Raw genomic sequence first — 20,574 nt, 5'->3', positions numbered from 1 at the left:
GGATAGGTAAATCTATAGAGGTAGTAACTAGATTAATAGTGTCTTGGGGTTGGGGAGGATGGGGGGAAATGAGGAGCTAACAGTAATGAATATAAAAATTTTTTTAATGTTCTAAAATTGTGATGGTTGAACAATTCTTTTTAATATATATAAACCATTGAATCGTATGGTATATGAATTCTATACCAATAAAACTGTTAAAATAAAAGAGACAAGATAAAAAACAGTGTTTATTTTAAACAAAAATGCAACTTTCCCCCCAAGGGTCACTGAGTCAGAATTGACTGATGACAGAGGCTTAGGGGTCAGACGCTGAAAGGGAAGGGAGCTGATCGCTGCTGACTGTTTCAGGGCTTCATTTAGGGTCCGTTACAAGCCACTAGAGCTCTGGCTGCAGATCCTTAAAAATTCATGATTCAAGGGGAAATTCTTGAATACTCTGATTGGACCCACCCAGAGACTGCAGGGCTCCGGCTGGCCTCACCAGGGTCTTGTGACCACCTGGTTGCCCGGTAGTGGAGTACTCCAGGACTCCACAGAGCGGAGGAGAAGCAGCTCCCCAACTACGGGGACTGCCATGAGGAGCAATGGAAACTGGGTGCTTGGGAACCAGTCTCCCATAACGCAGATTCCACTTTGAGGCATTCCCGGGGACAAGGCTTGGGAGACAGGGGTGTGCAATGTGGCGCTCTTACGGAATCCCAAAAAACCAACCTCACTGCCGTCTAGCCGATGCAGACTCACAGCGACCCCGTCCAGGATAGGGCAGAACCGGCCCCGTGAATTTATGAGACTAAGTCTTTACGGGAGTAGAAAGCCCCTTTCTCCCCGAGAGGCTCGTGGTTTTAAACTGCTGACCTTGCAGTTAGCGGCCCAACAGCACCCACCAGGGATCCTCATGCAGAGTCAGGGTTGAAGCTAAAGGTGCAGAGGAAAGGCATGTTGTCGAAAGGATCTTTGGTGGTGTTCTGAAGGGCTGGGCTGTTTACAGAAGGGTCTGTCGTGGTTTGAATCCGCCAGCTGCTCCGCGGAAGAACGACGTGGCTCCGTAAGACGTTGAGTCTTGGAAACCCTCGAAGGGAGCTCAGCTCGGTCACCCGGGTCTCTCTGAGGCAGTGGGTGCCGGTTTGCTCACATCAAGGAGAGAAGGAAAGCACCACAAGGCCAGTCACAGGCCAGGGAACCTTCAGGAACCAAGAGGCCGCGGTCGCTGTCAGCTGGGGCATCGAGACGTCTTCATGACTCGAAGAGCCATTCAAAAATGCCCCCTCCGAGCACGGACTGGTTCAGCTCAGGCAGTCTTGAGTTCAGGCCCCGATCCTCAGGGAAATAGCTTCACCTCGCTGCACCTGGTTCTCTGTAGAAAAGAGGCTTTGGCAAAGAGAGTAAATGCAGTGTCTTATGTTGGAGGTGGAATGCCAGGGAAGGGCCAGTGAAGCAGGGAACGACAGAAGGCAAGGCATAACCACCCTGCCATTGCTGCACAAGCAACCTCGGTAGACTTAGGTCCTGGTAGACTGGGGACTTGGGACCAACAAAACCACAGTCCTTTGAGAGGGAGATCCTCAGCAGACTCCGGTCTCCAGATGGTAATCTAGAGAAAGTGCCTTGAATGGTCCACGGGAGGGATTGGGAGGAGGAAGGACCAAAGAAGGAATTTACCCTCCTATCTCATCTCCCAATCCAGAGAACTTCTGTGGATGAGTTCTTCAGCCCCTCTGGAGGCCATCCGGGAAGCCAGACCCCTTACTCTGGGACACAGTGCCCCTTGCACCCCCCAAGATGAGACGGAGACTGTAGGAAAGCAGCCAATCATCTATCCGTTGTTGCAGTGTGGCGGCCGAGGCAGAGCGACTCACCAGCAGGCAGTCTGATGAAGCAGGAGGATCTGAGGAGACATGCAGAGGTAGGAGACACATCCACACAGCTTTGGGAACTTCTCCTTGCCTCAGTTTCCCTCACTGTCAACCGGGGATGCCCACATTCCAAGTTGGGACTCAAGGGCACCAGTGGGTTAATCCAACGCATGCACGCTGGAATTACCCTATGACTACCAGTCAGCAGAGACAGGGCATCCTGTTTGAGGAAGCGGATCCCGGCTTCATTTGTATAACCTGTTTAGTAGGTATCATCTTTCAAACGATGGAAGGCGGGGGGCAGGTGAGGATGACAAACCATATTGGTCTGGGGGTGAAACGCTGAAGACCAAGGCTACTCAAAAAAAAAAAAAAATCACTACCATCGAGTGGATGCCAGCTCACTGTAACCCTATAGGGCAGGGCAGACCTGCCCCGGGGAGTTTCCAAGAGTAGAAAGCCCATCTTTCTCCCGTGGCGCAGCTACTGATTTCAAACTGTTGGCCTGATGGTGAGGCGGCCAGGGTGTAACCATTCCACCACCAGGGCTACCGAGGCCCCAAGATCCTTACATCAACACCAGGTCCCACAAACACCTTCCCAAGCAGTCCTCAAACAGGTCCTTTTCTTAAGGAACACTCTGACTTAACTGTCCCATTTGTGTCCCTGAAAGCAGAGAGCCCAGATCTGTCAGGCCCGGGGCTATGTGCCCCTGAACAGGCTGTCATCTCTGGACCTGTTAACTCATTTGTGAAATGAGACCGACGTCGAGGTAGAGAAATGGAAACAACAAAGCCTTAGAGTTCAAAGCCACTTGGATGAGTCTGGACATGACGTTGAGTGAAGGAAGCCAAGGTAATATTTATTTTAATTTTAAATCATTTTATTGGGGGCTCATAAAACTCATCACAATCCATCCATCCATCGTCTCAAGCACATTTGTACATTTGTTCCCTCATCATTCTCAAAACATTTGCTTTCTACTTGAGCCCTTGGTATCAGCTCATTTTTTCTCCCTCCCTCCCAAACCCTTGATAATTTATATCTTACACTGTCCAACGTATCCCTTCACCCACTTTTCTGTTGTCCTTCCCACTCTCAGCACTGGTCCTAAAGGGATCATCTGTCCTGGATTCCCTATGTTTCCAGTTGCTATGTGTACCTCCTCTGGTCTAGCCAGATTTGTAAGGTGGAATTGGGATCATGATAGTGGGGAAGGGGAGGAAGCATTCAAGAACTAGAGGAAAGTTGTGTGTTTCATACTTGCTACCCTGCACCCTGACTGGTTCATCTCCTCCCCACGACCCTTCTGTAAGGGGATGTCTAGTTGCCTATAGATAGGCTTTGGGTCCCCAATCTGCACCCCACCCCCTCATTCACGGTATGATTTTTTGATGTCTGATCCCTGATCCCTTTGACACCTCGTGATTACACAGGCCGGTGTGCTTCTTCCATGTAGGCTTTGTTGCTTCTGAGCAAGATGGTCGCTTATTTAGAGAGGTGATATTTATGTGATGTTTTAGCAAAGGCTATAGATGGAAAGCAGGTCAGTGATGGGGGTCGGGAGAAGTGACCATCAAGGGCCTGGGCTGCTAAGGAACTCTGTGAAGAGGTGAAAGAATCTACATCTTGAGTTTGGAAACTTGTGAATCGTACACTTAATCACAATCCATTGTGTCAAGCACATTTGTTGCCATCATCATTTTCTTTCTAATTGAGCCCTTGCTCAGAACTAGAGGAGCGTTGTATGTTTCTTTGGTGCTATACTGCACCCTGACTGGCTCATCTCTGCCTTGTGACCCTTCTGTGAGGGGATGTCCAATTGTCTACAGATGGGCTTTGGGTCTCCACTCCACACTCCCCCTCATTCACAATGATAGGCCTTTTTTCCCCTGGGTCTTTGGTGCCTGATACCTGATCCCATCGACATCTCTTGACCACACTGGCTGGTGTGCTTCTTCCATGTGGGATTTGTTGCTTCTCAGCTAGATGGCCACTTGTTTTATTCTAAGCCTTTAAGACCCCAGACGCTATATCCCTTGATAGCTGGGCACCATCAAAGTTGATGTTTTAAAAGAAAGATGTGTGTGTGTATATATATCTCCTATACTTTAATCTTGACTTGGTTCATATAAACGGGGGCAGGGCCTTAAGCTCTCAGCTCATTCCCCTCTCTGTTGCCTTTGTCCTCCTCTGTGCCCTGCCCGAGGGGAGACTAAGATGCCCACCAGTAATCCTGGGCTTGCACCCATGCAGCAGCTCCCGGTGAAAGAAAAGACCTTTCCTGGGTCACATGCCTGCCTCTAGAGCAACGGGTGGCGTTAGCCCCACCTGATACAGGGTGGGGAGGGGTAGCCCCTTGAAGAAAAAGAGAAGCATTAGGAGGTGGGGCCACGGTTCTGGGGAGGGAGAGTCAACACATGCACATACCTCTCTGCATGATGGGGGGGGCCGGTACTAGGCGGTCCCCCATTCACTCCCTCCAGACACAGCAGGGAGCCCTTGGGAAGGCCCACGGCTGCTTTCTGCTCAGTCACAGGCTCTGCCTGCTGGTGAGATAGGAGTCAAAATAGAAAGCGAGCGCTAATCGCATCCCGCCAGCCAAGCCAAACAGAAAGCCCTTCCTGCCAGCACTGGGCTGTCTGCGCCCAGGAGGCTGGCAGGGAAGGAGAGGCTCCGCTGGCCTAGACCCAGTGGCCACACCGTGGAGCTGGCAGCGTCTGGACCCACACAGCGGAGGAACGGGATCCTCCATGGGCACTGGGCCTGGGCAGGCACTCTTGGGGGGAAACCAGGGCAAAGGGGCAACCAATGGGGCCTGTTCGGGGTCTGGGGGCTGCAGTCAGAACCACAGGGTGCAGGCAGGGCCAGGGCCAACGGGTGAGGCCATCCTGGTGGGACTGAGGAGAGAAGCCGCCATCCGCCATGTTGACACTCACATCGCCTTTTTAGAGCTGGGAGCCCACCGCCCCTGGCTGAGCCTCCTTCAGCACCACCCAGAGTTCTCTCCTGCGGGGCAGGGAAGAGGTAACTTCGTAGCCATCTTCACGGTGAGCTTAGAGGCCGGCACAGGCCCTCTGGGCACTGTGATGCCCATGAGGCCAAGAGCCGGCCGCTGGGAGGTGATAAGGTTTACTCAAGGGGTCCCACTAAGTGGCCGCCCTGGACCAGACTCCGGGACAAAGCTTGTCCCACCCCCATTCCAGAAGCAAGCCCAAAGCTCTCGTTTTGGCTCAACTCTCCTAGGTGGCTATTCTTGACCCAAGGAGGCCAAAGCAGTTTAGGGGTAATCTCCCCACCCAACTCCCAGAGAGCATGGGCAAGGGAAGCTGGGCTGATGCCCACTCCCTCCTGGATGCCGTTTCCCACCTAGGTGCTGGCTGGGTAGTCTGGTGGGCACAACCTCCCTGCTTTCTGGGAAGCAGGTTTAATGGGTGTGCACTCAGCTGCAGAGAACTGGGCGGGGAGAAGGGCAGAGCCAGACTGAGGAGGGAGAAGGCTGATGCCAAGCAAGGAAGGCGAGGCTGAATGCTTTCGGCCGGCCTTCCCTTCCAAAAGAAGCCAGCCCTTGGGCCTGGCCCCAAGCCACAGGGCTCCGGGAAAGCAGCGCTCTGGAAACAGGCTCCCATCTCTGGCTCCCGGCTCCCATCTCCACCCGCCACGTCCCAGGCAGGCTGGCCATCTAGCCCTGCAGACCGGCCCCGGGAGCAGTGGACGGCTTCCTGGAGCCGACAATGCACCATCCACTAGCTCACTGCGCTGGCAGCCTGCCCAGCGGGCCTGAAGGCTCCTGGAGCAGTTCAGAGGAAGAGGTGGGGCTAGGGGCACCACCTGGGCACAGGGACACGCCAGTGAGGACCTGCCCTGAAGATAACCAGGCCAAGGCCAAGGCCAGCAATCCTCCTGCAGGGCCATGGCCCTTCCTAGCCACCTGAGCAAGGGGCAAGGGAACCAGGGGGCTGAAGTCTGGCCCTGTGTGAGCCCCCTCTGCAGGGTTCTGAACTCATTTCCCTCTGGGAGGCGGGCAAACCCTGCCTAGCATCTTGGAGGCTACAAAGCACATGACCACCTTCCCTTGCAGCAGACAACTCCTCCGTGAACAGCCGTCGTCCGCCTCAGGACACAGCGCAGTGACCCTTACTGTTATGGAAGGACCATGGGCCCTGGGCGTCCGGAACTGTGGGTGCAAGCCCAGTGCCACCGTCTCTCAGCTCCGTGTCCGCAGGTTCAGTTCCTTGAATGCCTTCACCTGTCTCCCTGCCTGTAAAATGGAGAGATCATGAGAACTTCAACGGATGAATCCGAGTGGCCAAAATTTTTTTTAAAGACCAACGTGAACAAAGCTAGTCAATTGCAAATGCCCAGCGCCGCAGAGGCTGCCCTCCACCTACCTCAGTCATGAAGTACCTGCAGTCCAGCAGGTCACCTCTGGCTGCTCCCAAGAGCCCCCTGAGAAACATTCGCTATGAAATTAAAAAACAAACAGTGCTGCCCATCCTGAGTGCTGCCCCCACCTCCCACCCCAGCAACTTAGATCCAACTGATCTTAGGTGGGGCCCAAGCACGGGCACGCTTTACTCCCCAAGTGATTCTTCCGTGCAAACAAGGTGGAAAAGCAATGCAGCTTGCACCTCGAAATCAATCCCACCAAGGCAGTAGCCTGGCTGGTGGTGGGCGTGGCGCAGAGCACGCAGTCCACTTGGCAAAAAGAAAAAACTTAACAATTTCTGGCTTCCAAAGGCACCGGGCTACCAGCTGAACCGGGTTAGGGCCCTGGCCCCGCTTTTATCTGCTATCAAGGTGGGAGTGTAAATGCAGAGACCAGCTTGGTGCCCTATCAACTATGGAGCAAGGTAAGCATGGGCTTACTTGTACTTACTAAGTTGTGAACAATGCCACTTGGTGCCAGCACACACAAGATTCTGCTTCTGGGTTCAGCTGGCATGTCTCCCCGAACCCCACAGCATAGACTCAAAGCCTCTTCGCAAATTTACAATCTGATAGGGAGACATGCTCTCATCTCTACCTTTTGGTACTTTCCACTTTCTCTAACAGGGAAGGCAATTCTTCCCTAAGGGAGGGGCCAGTCACTGGTTTCATCTTCCATGTACCATTGCCTAAGCTTCTCGGGTGGGGAGGACGAGGAGGAGGGACAGATGATCTTGAGTGAGCGAGCACAGGGTCAATCAAGGAAGGTCCCCTTTGACCAGGTCGGTTGGGAACTTTCCATGTGGAGTGCCCTTTCCCGCTGTCAACAAGAAGGGACAATGTCTTACTTTGGAGTTGTCCCTTCTCCTCGGCAGAGGGGCACTCAGACCCTTAAGGTGACTCTGGGAGAGCTGGTGTTGAGGCACAGCTGGGGCAGGAGGGGCACTCTGGCCTTGCGTTCTGGGTTGGCTGGGTCGGTGCTTGCAAGTGGGCACCAGGGAACCTCAAACACCTGGAGGTGAACTTCCCACCCACTTGAGAGGCTGGCAAGGCCCGTGGGCCCCGGGACATGAAGTGCGCGTCAGGTTCACCTGCAGCCCACCCTCGGGCCAGCCGCCTGCCTAGCCGGGCTGGAGAGACAGGCTCCGTCATGGCTTTGGGATTTGGTGACCTTTTTGTGGATGGGTGTTCTTGGGCAAGAGGAGCGTGTCACTAATGGCTTTCGGTTTTAAAAGGTATTTCTGTTTGGGGGCAATCTCCCAGGAATCCCAAATCTACCCGAGAGAAAACTTTACTTTCAAAGGATCCTCGGGGTGGTGGAGGGGAGGGGTGCTAATGGAGGGGGCCACGAAGCCCAACAGGGGTGAGGGCCACCAACCACTGCCAAGAGCACTGGGCCACTTTGTCAGCTACTTCCCAGGTCGGTGCCTTCTCCGGTCGTCCCGGTGGTCCTCCTGTCCAGCCCCACACTGTGGCTTTACTCAGACAGACCCCAGGACGACCTCCCAAATGTACTGCGCCCAGCCCCACCCTCCCCAGTCCCCAACCAAAACCCACACTGCGGAGAAAAAAAGCCTCTCGGTGAGCCTGTTGACCGCAAGTGCCCACTCACACTCATCTGGTGGGACCCATCATTCCGGCCCCAGGGGACCCCTCCCCTCCCCGCCGGGCTGCTGTCCGATGCATACTGCAAGAACAATAAGGATTTTTAGGGGCATTATGACTGAGTCACAAAACACAGCTGCCCCTGAAAGTCCCTCATTTTTCTTGCTGTCTTTGAATTCTCCGAGCTGAGGTGGAGATGAAGGTGAGCCCCCAGGAAGCTGTGGTGGTGGGCTGCAGGGTCTCCACCCTGGCCCTGAGCACACCCAGCAGTGACCAGCCTGTGCTCCTCCCATAGCCAACCCAGGCCTTTTGCCCACAGGGCACTGTGGGGTGCAGAGTCCTGCCTGGTGGCATGCCCAGTGGAGGAGAGCGAGGGTGTATGGCAAGAACTGGGAGAAAGGTCACCAGGACTAACTTCACATGTGGTGCGTGGACCCACCACGCGAGGCTGAGCCCCCTGGAGCCCAGTCACAGTCTAAGGCCTAACGTGGAGGGAGAAGGGGAGCCGGCTGGCCTCCAGACTTCTCACAGCCCGAGACCAGGAGGTACCCCAAAGACCCCGGAGAAGGGCCATCTTGGCCCTCCCCAGCCCCTCGCACTCCGAGCGGAGCGAGCCTTAGCGCTGGTCCCACTGCTCTCGGGCAGTGTGGCACCAGTTACTTAATGTCTGTGGGAAGAGTCATGCCCACCACCCTCTCTCCCATGGCAAGGGAGGAGAAAATGGGAGACGATTTGCCAAGCCAGCAGGAGCTGGGGAGCCCAGGCCCCGCTTTGTCACCGCTCCTGGGCAGCAGGGCTTTTGGAATGAGCCAGGCAGTTCTCACCTGCCCGTCAAGGAGCTGACCCCTTCTACTACAAAGCACAGCCTACAAGAAGCAGAAGGTAGGTGTGGCAGTCTCCCCCTCCCCCCCCCCATACATATAGCTGCTAAACTGCTAATCCCTCTGCCTGGGGCTAGAACCCCACTCAAGAATGGAATGGGTAAAGTCTTTGTTACGTTAATGAGGCTGGATTAGTGTAGAGGGAGTTAATATCTCAGGAGATACAAAAGAGATTAAACAAGCAAGTAAACGGAGGATGGGAGGAGACAGATGCCCAACCCAGAGAGGGCATGGAGCGGCAGGAGCTCGGCAGGCGTGGGCCTTCCCATGACAGCATGCCCACCCGCCCGCCCTGAGCGCAGGGTCCCTGAATCGGGACTCCTAGCCTCTTGAACCTGGAGAGGAAAAGGCAGCAGAGATCCCGATGTGGTTACGTGTTGGGCTGAAGTTAGCCTGAAATCTACGAGGTCAGCAGTTCGAAAGCCACCAGACACTTCTAAGAGGAAGATGGGTTTTCTGCTCCCGTAAACCCTGTCTCGGACACTCAGGCACAGTCAGACCCTCTCCCATAGGGTCAACTATGAGTCAGCATTGGCATTGAGGAGGGGTTTTTTGGAGCTAATGAAGAAAGCCCACAACTGATTTTCTGCCCCCCTCCTAGATGCACCCAGTCCTCTGTCCTGAGGCAATTAAGAAAAGGGCCAAAGGGCTTCTGGAAGCAGTCTTGTCTAGGACAGTCCTCCATGTAAGTTCCTGGCCTGGCCGAGCATCTGGGTGCAGGGAGAGGTTGGGGGACGGTGGGCGGAGGCTTTCTAGACCAAGGAGGCCTCCAGGCCTTCGCGCCCCAGGGAATGCAATCCTTTCAGTGCCCCAAGGCACGGAATGCCACTCATCTGTGGAATGCCACCTATTGGTGGGAAACTCCTCCCCAGAAGTCCGGCCACTCCACCCTGGGCCCAGCGCGGCTGGAATCTGCCCTACCCGGCCTGGCACAGAGCCCACTTTTCAGTGGCCTAGTCACCGACCCCACACACTGTCTAGGCAGAAAACTCAGCCTCTTGCAGCCCGACTGGCCCCTAGAGGGGCGGAAGCACAGTCCCACGGAGGGCCAATTGGAACGGGCTTACTGTGTGGCCATGGAGAAATCACTTAGCCTCCCTGGGCCTCGGCTGAGGTTGGTGTGAGGGTTAATGTGGAAATGCATAGTATATAGTGCGTGCTCAGGGCCTGTTGGCAAGCTCTTCACATGGGCACTCCTCCCTTCTCAGACACACATCTCCTCTCACACTCCCCTGCCACAGCAGTGAGACCAGTGAGATACAGTACAAGGCGCTGCCCCAAGAAGCCCAGCCCTCCCTGTCAGCCTCGCCCTGGTGCCTGCTGACCCGCCTGGCATGCCCTTACCCCGAAGGCAGCAGAACTTTCCAAGGAAGAGGCTGGGCTCTGGGGCAAGACTAGGGGGCCCGTCTGAGAACAGCCAAGGGGCCTACTGCTCTGCACTGCTTACAGGCTGCCCCTGCAATTCTCAGGGGCCCTCCTGCTTGAAAACCACTGATCTGGGCATGACTGCTCACTTGGGGTGACCCACCAAGGTACTTACAGTATCTGACCCAGGTGCAGAGGAATCCTCGAGCAGGGACCGGGAGATTTTCCATGCTGTTGGGTCAGCGAGGGTGGCTCACTGGGCTGGCTTTGACAGTAGAGCTTAACCCAACACCACCCCAAGCCCTCCCTCACTCTGCCCTGCCTGGGTTGGGTACCTGTCAATAATGACCACTAGGCTGGCCCTTGTGCTGGGGCCTGACAAGCCCCCGGCAGTTACACAGGAGACGCAGAGAGAGGAGGTTACACTGCGAACACCTGGATCCCTGAACTAGCCAGCAGCCCACAAGCCAGGAGAGAAGGGTAAAATAAAAAGTCAACCCAATCGATAACTCCTTCCCCGCTGGGCCCTGCTTAGAAAGAAAGCTCTGTGCCAGGCCCCCCCTAGTGAGGGCAGAGGGGGATCCAGGCAGAGGGGAATGATCACACAAGGTCTTCGGAAGAAGCCCTCCTCTAGAGGAGCTGCTGGGCCAGACAAGAACCCACTGCCTCTTGGGGACCCAGGGGCCAGGCAGCAAGGGCTGACCCAAAGGTCCTAGCTCAGGGGCTTGGAGAAGATGGGCTTTCGCCGAGTCAGGAGCTAAACTTTCCTGGCAGAGAGCAGGGTTGGGGCCAGGTGAAGTTGCAGTGGGCCTCCCATCTGCCAGCCTGCCCCACTGTGGAGGTGGGAGAGCCACAGGGCTTGGCAAGATTGAGCCTCAGCTACAGCAAAAAGTTGTCTTGGGGCTGACCGGCCTGGCCCACCTTTACTGGGCATTCTGGGCTGGACTGACTCAAGCCAGCAGCTCTGGGACCCACCCACCAGTACCCCCTGGGTCTATGGTAACCTCAATCTTCCTGCCAGAAATTCTTTTGCTAAGAATACATTAGCTGGAAGCACTCATTCTCAGGCCCTTGGCTCCCCCAGCAACTCTTAAGACGCCCCCCGCCCCCCCACCTGCCTGGCCCCAGGTGATGCGGATGGCCAGCAAGGCCTTGGGGCTTGTCCAACCCCTAAAACTCGGTGGGTGGAGGCCCGGGTGGCAAGGCTGGGCAGAAGCCGCCTTGGGGATTGGCCCTTTGGCGGAGGGGTCAGTACGCCAGCCCACCGTTGTGTTTTGTAAGTAAAGTCTGATGAGAACACAGGCCTGGCTCGCTCAGTTGCAGGTGACCCGTGGCTGGTGTAGCGGAGCAGAATGGTTTGCAGCTCTGGAGCGCACAAAAGTCTGCCTACCATCCACAGTATTCAGCCCTGCAGGAAAAAAGGCTTGTGGGCGTCCGCTGTGGACTGATATTTGGCCAGCATTTCAGACATGCTCAGCGTGGCGCTGGGCACCAACCATACAACAATAAGCACGACCCGGTGGACAAGTAGCTGGCTGGACATCTTGCCCAGCCACCAGCGGGACCCCTCACTCAGCCCCTGGGATCCTCCTGTAGCTGAGGCAGACACAGGTCTAGAACCTGCCTCTGGACATATAAGCTGCAGCTGTCTTCCATAGGTTGAAGCTACAGGGAGCAATACGGCTTCCCCTAACCTTCAGGCCTTGTGTGGCTCAGAAACCATTATGCCCCGTGGTTTAGAAGGCAGTATGGGGCACACACTGCATGTTAGGCAACACCTTGGCAGAGCGGCATCCCTAACCAAACGCTGAATACCTACGTTACTGTCTCTGCAGTGGAGCCCATGAATATTCACTCGCCGAGACACATAGGCACTATTAATAGTCTCCAGCCACTGTGGGTCAGGTGTTCCCACTATCCAAGAGCTACACAAACAACAGGTCATTTGTTGTCTTTGGAGTTCAGAATTTTGGATCAAGGACTGTGGCCCTCAAGAACCGTCACACAATACGAGAGCTGGGTCCCGGACATCATCGCGCTGCCCCAACCGAGTGCCCTGGCTGCCACCTAGCACAGTGGAAGCACACACAGGCCGTGAGGGAGTTAAACTCAGGTCACCAGAATCTGCCCCCTGCCCCCAAAGACCAGGTACGAACACTACTGCTGGGAAAAGAAATGGAAAAAACGGTCTTTAAATCCCAACCTTCCTAATGCCTTTCACACAGTTCCTCACGTGGTGGTGACACCCCGCCCCCCCCCAACGATAAAGTTATTTTTGTTGCTACTTCATCACTGTCATTTTGCTACTGCTATGAATCGGGGGACCCCTGTGAAAGGATCGTTCAACCCTCAAAGGGGTGGTGAGCCCAGGTTGAGAACCGCTGCTCTAGCTGCTTCATTATCAAGTAGAAAGGGAAATGAGTAAATTCACTTCTGGGGAAAAGGAGAAGCTGTTCTAACTGCACTTACTTGGGATCAAGCATCTCCAGGAAAACCCCCGTTCTGGTTAGCGCTGCAGCCTCCCGTCCAGCACATGACGCGGGGTGGTGGTTGGTGTGCCCCTCCCAGGGGGCGAGCAGGGCACAGGTGTGTGCACAGACACAAAGTGTGAACCACAGGTACTTTCCCCTCATCCTCGCAACTTCCCTCTGGCCAAACGCATTTGGAAATCTAAAAATCACTTTTTTACCCCATTGTGTATTTCTAACAGCTAATTAAAGAAATTACTAATTGGATAAACTGGTTTCAGATGTTCTAATTATATTCCCTTGGGGGTGGGGAGAAGCAAAAAAAAAAAAAAAGGTTATATAATGTAAAAGTCCTTCTTCCCCAAAGTATAAAAATAGACCCAGGAAACCCAAAGAATGAGACCCCACAAAGCAAAGGGCAAAACACCTGATGTCGTGACATGTGCTGTCAACAGCCCCCCCCTTGTGGAAAAGCATAGTTCTGCCGTTGGGAAGGCCATTTCCAGGATGACAGCCACCAGATAAACTGGAATTACCGTGGATGTTGGTGCAACCCGGGTTCAGCATTCCGAAATACCATACTCTCTTGCTCAAGAGTCCTCCTGCGAATGATGTCCCCAAGATTTCCCCATCACCGGAGATTTCCAAAAACCCAATTGGGAAAGAGGTTCTCTGATTTCTACCTAACCCCAGCATTGGGCAGATCTCTGGGAGCGAGTCCACTCCAAGATTGGGAAATGCCGTCAGCCTGGCTGACAAGAGTTGTGGAACACTGCTCTGCGGGGACCAGACAGAATGCCCTTCCATCGTGGAGAAAGAAGGCAGGAGGGGCCCTGAGCGGTCCGGTCGCATCAGGTCCATCAGAAACCCTCCCAAGAACTGAAGCCTGCAGGGAGGTCTCACCACAGGGAGGAGGCAGGGACACCCACCTGTGGAGTGGGCACCTTGCAGCCCTGCCACCCTGGTGGAAAGGACACAGGCCTCTCTCTGGCATTCTCCCTGGGCCTCCATAGCTGATCAATATCACATCCCTGGCAAGGGCGGGCCGGCCCTGGGCATGCACTGCCCGGGTCGAGGTTGGCAGCAGGGTGAGCAGCGCTGGCGGCTGGGACAGAGGCAGAGTTAGTTGGTCAAGTTAGTTTCAGAAAACCTTCTGTTTTTTCTTTCCTGGATCACTCCTCACCCTGAAATGCTTTCTCGTCTTTGAGACTGCGGGATTCTCCAGGGAAGCAAAACTAGTCAGGAATCGACCAGGCGGGTTTCGAAAGCTGGTGGGAAACTGGAAGGAAAGAGACCGTGGGATTTTTCCACAGGTGTTTGGAAGCCCCCTCAATGTAAAGATTTATTTCAAGGAAATGGTTCTCGCAGCTGTGGAGCCCCTGCAAGCCCCGATCTGTGGGCCAGATGTCAGGCCGGTGGTTTCTCCTGATTGAAGGAGGGAGGAGGGCCTGAGGAAGCAATGCGGCGGGTCAGGTGAGAAGGCTGTTGGAGGCAGGTGAGTGAGATGCAGAATCGGTACAAGTGGCTTTTGCCAGAACATCCCTCTGGAGACGGGCCACACCCCCCAGGGAAACCCCCCTGACTTCCGCTCACAAAATGTGAGACAGTCATCAGTGGTCATGAACTAGCAAAGCTGACGCCTCACACTGACCGTCACACAGGCCGAGGGGAACGTCCTCTGGACCCCAGGACACTTTTCTCTCTGAAGACGGGTAACCAAGCGGCTTTGGTGAGAACCCCAACTACGTAACCCCTCCCCTGGGCTGCTCAGTTGTAATGTGATTATGCATCTAAATGCAATAAACAGAGCAAAGTGGTATTATTTTTCTGGGAAAAGCCAACATCATAAAAGGGTCTTTATTGAATCAAGGGCCCGTGAACTATTCTCTTGCCTAATCACAGCTCCCAAGTGAGCAAGGCCGGGTTTCCAGGCAGGACTCCGCACCAACTCTCCGGCCCAAAGAGCAAGGGGATGTATTTGTCACGACTTGTCTAATTACAACCAAATCCACCAAACGAAGGGAAGGGAACATGCCAAGGGAGGCTGGCAGGGGCGCCTCCCCACAACGTGAGCACTGGAAACAAGGAGAGCTGGTTCTCGGGCCTCCTGCTCCATCCCAACCCCTCACCGTCAAAGCCAGGTTCACAGACTCTGCCCCTCCCCCCTGCCTGTGCCTGAGTGGTTTCCCAGCATCCCAGGGCTGCCCCCTCCCGCCCCTTCAATATAGAAAAAGTCCATTGTCAAAGCAGGGTACTCTGCCAGATGTTTTTAACATCGGGCAATGTAGCCAAGGTTAGCATTCACCCAGACCTGAGCAACCACACGGCTTGCTCTCACTGGACATGGGGGAAGAGAATGAAGGGGGTGGTGGTGGTGGTGGTGGGGTGTGTGTGTGTGTGTGTGTGTGTGTGTCTATCTTTCTCTCACCAGGGGAGGAGTGTGCCCTCCACACCAACCAGCTGCGCACAAGTGGTTGCGTTGACTTTTCCCAGCAATACACAGTCTGGCCCAGTGTTTTGGAGATCAACATTTTGCTTATACGTGAGCCCTGGTTCCAAGTGTCTGCCTTCTCTCTCTCTCTCTCTCTCTCTCTCTGAGTTCCAAGAGCAACGACAAATTCTCTCTCTCTCCATGTGAAGCCCACAGCAATGAGCATAAAAGGAAGATGTGCCCCTGGCTCTCCCACTAGCCTGTCCCCTCAGATGGGTTTGAAGGCAGTGAGTGACTAGACGAATCCAGCCCTGGAAAAGTTAGGGGAGACCTATCTGGCCCCCCATCTCTACTCCCTGCCTCTCTCAAGTTATATCAGCTATCCCCCACTGAAGCAGGGCTGTCCAGCACCATCAAGGCCACCCCTTTCTTCTGGTGTCTTTCACTACACATGAAGTCAGCACCAGAGGTGGCCAGGCCAAGGTCAACCTTCCTTGACACCACTGGGGTTTGCTCACTGGCCCTAGGCTGGGGGAGGAAGGAACTATTATATCACTTGAAAACAGCTGCCGCGGTGCCACCACCACCACATGCCTACCAGTTTGCACTCATGTCCTCATGCAGCTCTCCTAATGCCCGGTAAGGTGTACTGAAACAGACGAGGAAACTGAGTCCCAGAATGGCTCATCACTCAGTCCCAGGTCACCCAGTCAGCACACAGGAGAGCTAGCATTTTCTCAGACCAGTCTCTCCCCAAAGCCCACGCTGTCAGCAATAGTAAGGCAGCTGACGGCTTTCCAGGGTAGGGAGGAGGTCTACCTTAGAGTGGGCACAGAGGAACCAAGGGGAGGCTCAGGGCTTCAAGGTTTGCTTGGCACCAGAATGGAAGCTTCAGTTCCCAAGAAGAGGAAACCAGTGTTTTCCCTTGAACCACACGCCCCCAAGGGCAGAGATTCAGAGAGAAGGAAGCAGGCTTCAGGAACCACAAAGCCTCTCAGCAGATGATCCAAATGTCCTAGCTACACATCATGGTATCCTTCCCCCACCTCCTCCCCCACCCCTGCGAGCCATAGTCCCAGGTTCCAACACCCTGGCTGCCTGCAGGCCTCCTGGCTCTGAATCTTGGGAGCCTTTCCTCAGGCTTGGCCCCCACCTGTCTGAGGTGGGCGGGGGGAGAGAGTGCAGGGGAGGCCGGGGCTCTGAGGGCCAGGACAGGGCTGTGATTCAAATTGGCGAAGGGTCTTTCCAGGCAGGGAGAACTTCCCTGCCCAGTTCTCCCGGGCAGCAAACGCCAAGGCGTCTGACTTCAGGACCATTTCAAAATTCCCCAGACCGTGCAGGAGGGAGGAGGGAGGAAGCGGCCACAGTGGGTGAGAAGTCACCTGCCCTGTAGAAAGTTCCCCAAGTCCGGTCCAATGCCCAAGGCACCCTGGAAACATTTCGGCTCCACCCCCAGAAGAAACTCTGAGCGGCCAAACAAAAGGAGAGGGGAATCCAACACAATTCAGACACACGCACATACACTGCCCCAAACACGACTTTGTAGCACTTTGGGGAATATCAGATTCCCTCCCCAGTGACCCTTTCAGTTTGATCCCCTGGTTGGCTGGCCCCTCTGGAGTGTTTCCTTGGCCCATTGGGTCAGGGAATGAGCAAGCTTGGGAGGCGGCAGCAATCCGCCCTTCCCGGGAGCCTCGGGATTGTGCTCCAGTGTGTCAAAGCTGGAGTCTGGGCCTCGCAGGCTGGGGGCATGGAGGAGCAGATGTGTGAGGACGCAGCCACATCTGCACGCTCAGGGTTCCTTTAAGGACTCGGCGCTGCTAATCCAGACCAATCCACCTCCGGTTCCACAGCCCAGGCTTTCTGGCTCTGAGCTGGGAGGCCTGGCGGGGCCTGAGAAAGGCTTAGGGTCCCTAAGGCCAACTGTGAGAAGTCCAACCCCAGGGCATCCACTCTCTCCCTCATTTGCATCCTGAGCTGGAGTCAAGGCCAGGCAGGTGGGGGATGAGCCATGAGTCTTACCCACACTTAGTACCCCAGCAGCTGCCCATTCCCATCCCTGGCATGGTCGATGGACATGGAAACAGGAGAAGGGACTCCCAGGTATGACCCCTGCCTAATGATGAGAGGTCCCTGGAGTGGTGCACAAAAGTCAAAAGGCTGGAAAATTGCTGTCCACCCAGATGGACCTGGAAGAAAGGCCTGGCCATCCATTTGCCCAAACCAACCATGCAAAAACCCTACGGAGCACAGTCCGATTCTGACTCACAGGAGGTCACCATAAGTCAGTGCTGACTCAGAGGCAACTGGGTCTGAAGGATTATGAAGCTGTTGTTCCCAATGGGTTAAAGTAGCTTGCCCAAGTACACGTGGCGTAGCAAGCAATGGGGTTGGCATCCACACCTAAGCTCTCCACCACTCTTCACCCTTCTCCTCGGCCAACTCACACTCGCAGACTCCACAATAAGCCAGGACGAGAGGGATGGGGACTACCAGTGCGGTCAGGCACTGTGCATGTCTATATATCCTCGAAATCTCACCACTACCTTACCAAAAGGAAGTATCAGCCCTCGTTGCAGGAGCAACGAAACCCAACCACCGAGAAGTCACTTGTCAAAGCTCACCTGCTGGCAAGTGGCAGGCAGCTACGGGTCTAACAGCCCATCAGGACCGGAAGCCCACCTTCCTGGTTCCCCACACAGGGCTTTACCTCAAGAGAAAACCCTTCCATGGAAATCAAACTGATCCTAGCCTTCGAGACGGCTCTCTTTCAGGGACACAGATAAGGGGTGCTGTGCGTCTGTGAAAAGAGCCAAGACTGACCAAATATTTACCAGTTCACACAGAGCTGCAAACCAGCCTGGCAGCAGAACCGACTCTGGCAGCCCTGAGAGCCAAGCTGTCTGGGGGACAAAGCAGGGGGCCTGCTGCTGCAGCTTCTGCCAGAATCTTTGGTGGTGGGGGTTCAGAGTTCAGCTTCGGGCAAAGGGGCTCTGGAGGGGGCTGGCAGATACAGCTCAGAGGCCCCACAGAAGCGAGCAGGGTCCCAGGAAAGCTGAGGAAGGAGGCAGAACTTGCAGCACTGAAAGATTTGGGGTGGAGATGAGCAAAGCCCAACACCTCCTCCTTCCACCCAAATCCTGCGGGATAAAAACTGACCCCTAACCTTTTATAGATTGGGATTCTCACTTTGACAACCACAAAAACTAGAAGGGCAAAGTTAATTATTCACCAGCTTGCAATTTACTTAAGAGTTTCAGGAATGCCTGTTTCCTCCCAGTGGGCAGAAGATGAGTCCTGGTGGGGTTTCAAGGAGTATTCCCTGGGCCTCCCTGGGGGTCTGGCTAAAATCCTTCCCTCTCTCACCAGGCTTCCCACCTTACAATTAGCTGCTTCCTGGCCAAGGCTCCAAGGGCCCTAAGTCTGCCCAGCCCTTCACACCACTTCCCCTCAGCCTCAAGGTAGGAGAAGGATGGGGCAGGGGTGGGGCGGGAAAGCGGGGTCGGCTCCAGAAAAGAAGAAAAGGCGAAGGGACAGCAAACTCAACAAAGCCCATCCAAAGGGCTTCAGCTGAGGGACAAAGCGGCTGCCGGAGGCCAAGCCCAGCTGGCCAGGGGAGCGCACTCAATTACACTTTGCAAAGGAAAAACCCAAGGAGGAAAAATCTAATCACCCACTTCCCTCCAAGTCATTTCCTTAAAATCCTATAGCCCTGGTGAGCCCCCAAAAGCATAGGGGACGGCATGGGGGACCAGGACGGGCCAGGGATCTGAGGAAGGAGCCGGTCCTCACTCCTTATTCCCAGGGATGTACGTCCGGGCGTCCCACTGCCTCCCAGGTGGGTGGGAAGCAGCCCGCTCAGCCTGCTGTGCCACCTCTCCTTGCCCAGCCCACTTCCGCAGCCGTTTTAGGCTCAGGCTGTGTTCCGAAGATTTCCACTTCGCTGATTTTAAGGTCGGAATTCACAAGGCTGGAAGCGGTGGCAGTTCAAAGAGAGAACTTGGTTTTCTCAACCTGACTCTGAGCTCCAAAGAAGGCAGTTTTCCTAATTAGGGGCAAGACCTCCGGTTGAAGTGCCCACCATTTTCATTCTGAATCCAAAGCGAACACTTGTCACCGTCCTCGGGAATCTACCCCGATGGCCAAAGAGGCTGCTATCCTTCCAGCGCGTGCCCACTCCACTCCCTGGAGCCAATGAGACAAAGCCTACAGCTAAAATGAGACCTCACTAGCCACAGGGCCTGGGCCCCACTCCTTGGGTGCCAGCCCTGGGTGCCTGAGCTTCAGGCCACAGGCGCCCACGGAAGTCAGGGGAGTTGTGGGAAAACGCTTCCAGAATGAGTCTCTTGGCACAACCAAAGACCCACTCCCTCCTCCCTGCTTCTAGAAACCTCTGTGTTTTCTAGGCAGAACCGGGCTAGAGGTACCCTGTTGTCATGTTGCCCCCTCTCACGACGCGGATCAGTACCAGTGTGCCCCATTTTAAAAACTCAAAACTGCGGCACTGCCAAGGCAGTAACAGCACAACAGACCCCAAACTTCTAACATCAAGACACCAAAGTTTTGGGGGTTTGGTGGGGTTTTTCCTTTGGAAGGTGTAAAGGCCAAGGAGGAAAGGCTTTTCAGCTGCCAACTGGCAGAGGACTCAGAACGGGTCAGCACCGCGGTAGCATATGCCAGGGAACAAAAGACCAGCCATTAGCAACACGCCCACAGAGATGCATCTCGAAGAAAGAGTTTGTATCGGAAAAGGACCGAGGTTTCCCATTTCCCCAGGGGCAAACCTCCACAACCGTCCCAGCTCCAAAAGGCGTCCTCCCCACTTCCACCCAAGCTCCAAGGTGGCGCTCAGAAACCGCAGCCCAGCAGGCCAGACGAGGGGCTTGGGGCTCGGACGGGGGCAGATGGTGGGTGGCTCTCTTTCCGCCGCAGGTTTGCGGGGCGGGGACCGGGCTCTGCACGGCGGGGACCGGGCTCTGCACGGCGGGCACGGCCTGCACGAAAGGCCCGTCTCACTTTCCCCCAGCGAAAGTGCCTTGCCACCCACCTCTCCCGTGGGGGTCCGGGGGAGGTGGCTGCCACAGCCCAAACCTTCCACCACCACCCAGTTGGCGAGCGCGGGCCCCAAGGAAAGCCGGCCGGGAGGAGGAGCGCAGAGGTGCCGCCGCCGGTCCTGGGGGCCGAGGACTGGGACTTTGTAGGCCAGTTGATCCGACACCCTCATCTCGCCCGCAAAGACCCAGCCCTCGGCTCCCGTCCTCAGTGTTGGGGGGCGGGCTTGCCCCTGACGAGCTTCCTCGGGCGGTGGCCGGCCGTTCGCACTTGGCACCGAGCTAGCCCAGATCCGCCGAAGCCCAGGACTGTCCCAGGAGGCGTCCGCCGCTCAAGTCACCCTCCGGGCTCCAGCTCGGCCCGAGGGCTCCCCAAGCAGCCCGAGAAGGGTGACGCGGTGCTGGGGGCGCTTCCAGACCACCCGGGGCCGCCCCAGCCCCGGCTCTGGACCTGGACCGGGGCCGGGTGGGGGAGGTGCGCAGACCGAG

At 55.5% G+C, this 20,574-nt stretch overlaps 1 long non-coding RNA gene across 1 annotated transcript; it reads right to left on the bottom strand.

Moving 5' to 3' along the window:
- Positions 1–217: 217 nt before the first annotated feature.
- Positions 218–4,532, bottom strand: LOC123522738. The gene is made up of 2 exons (XR_006680959.1): positions 4,287–4,532; positions 218–1,888 (listed from the first exon to the last, which is right to left on the bottom strand). It is a non-coding gene; the product is annotated as an uncharacterized LOC123522738 (long non-coding RNA).
- Between the last annotated feature and the right edge of the window lie 16,042 nt (positions 4,533–20,574).

The sequence above is a fragment of the Echinops telfairi genome, unplaced genomic scaffold (genome assembly GCF_000313985.2).
Source record: "Echinops telfairi isolate 266 unplaced genomic scaffold, ASM31398v2 ScPeMD7_7458;HRSCAF=8496, whole genome shotgun sequence".
NCBI lineage: Eukaryota > Metazoa > Chordata > Mammalia > Afrosoricida > Tenrecidae > Echinops > Echinops telfairi.
This window is presented reverse-complemented; position numbering and strand designations above follow the sequence as displayed.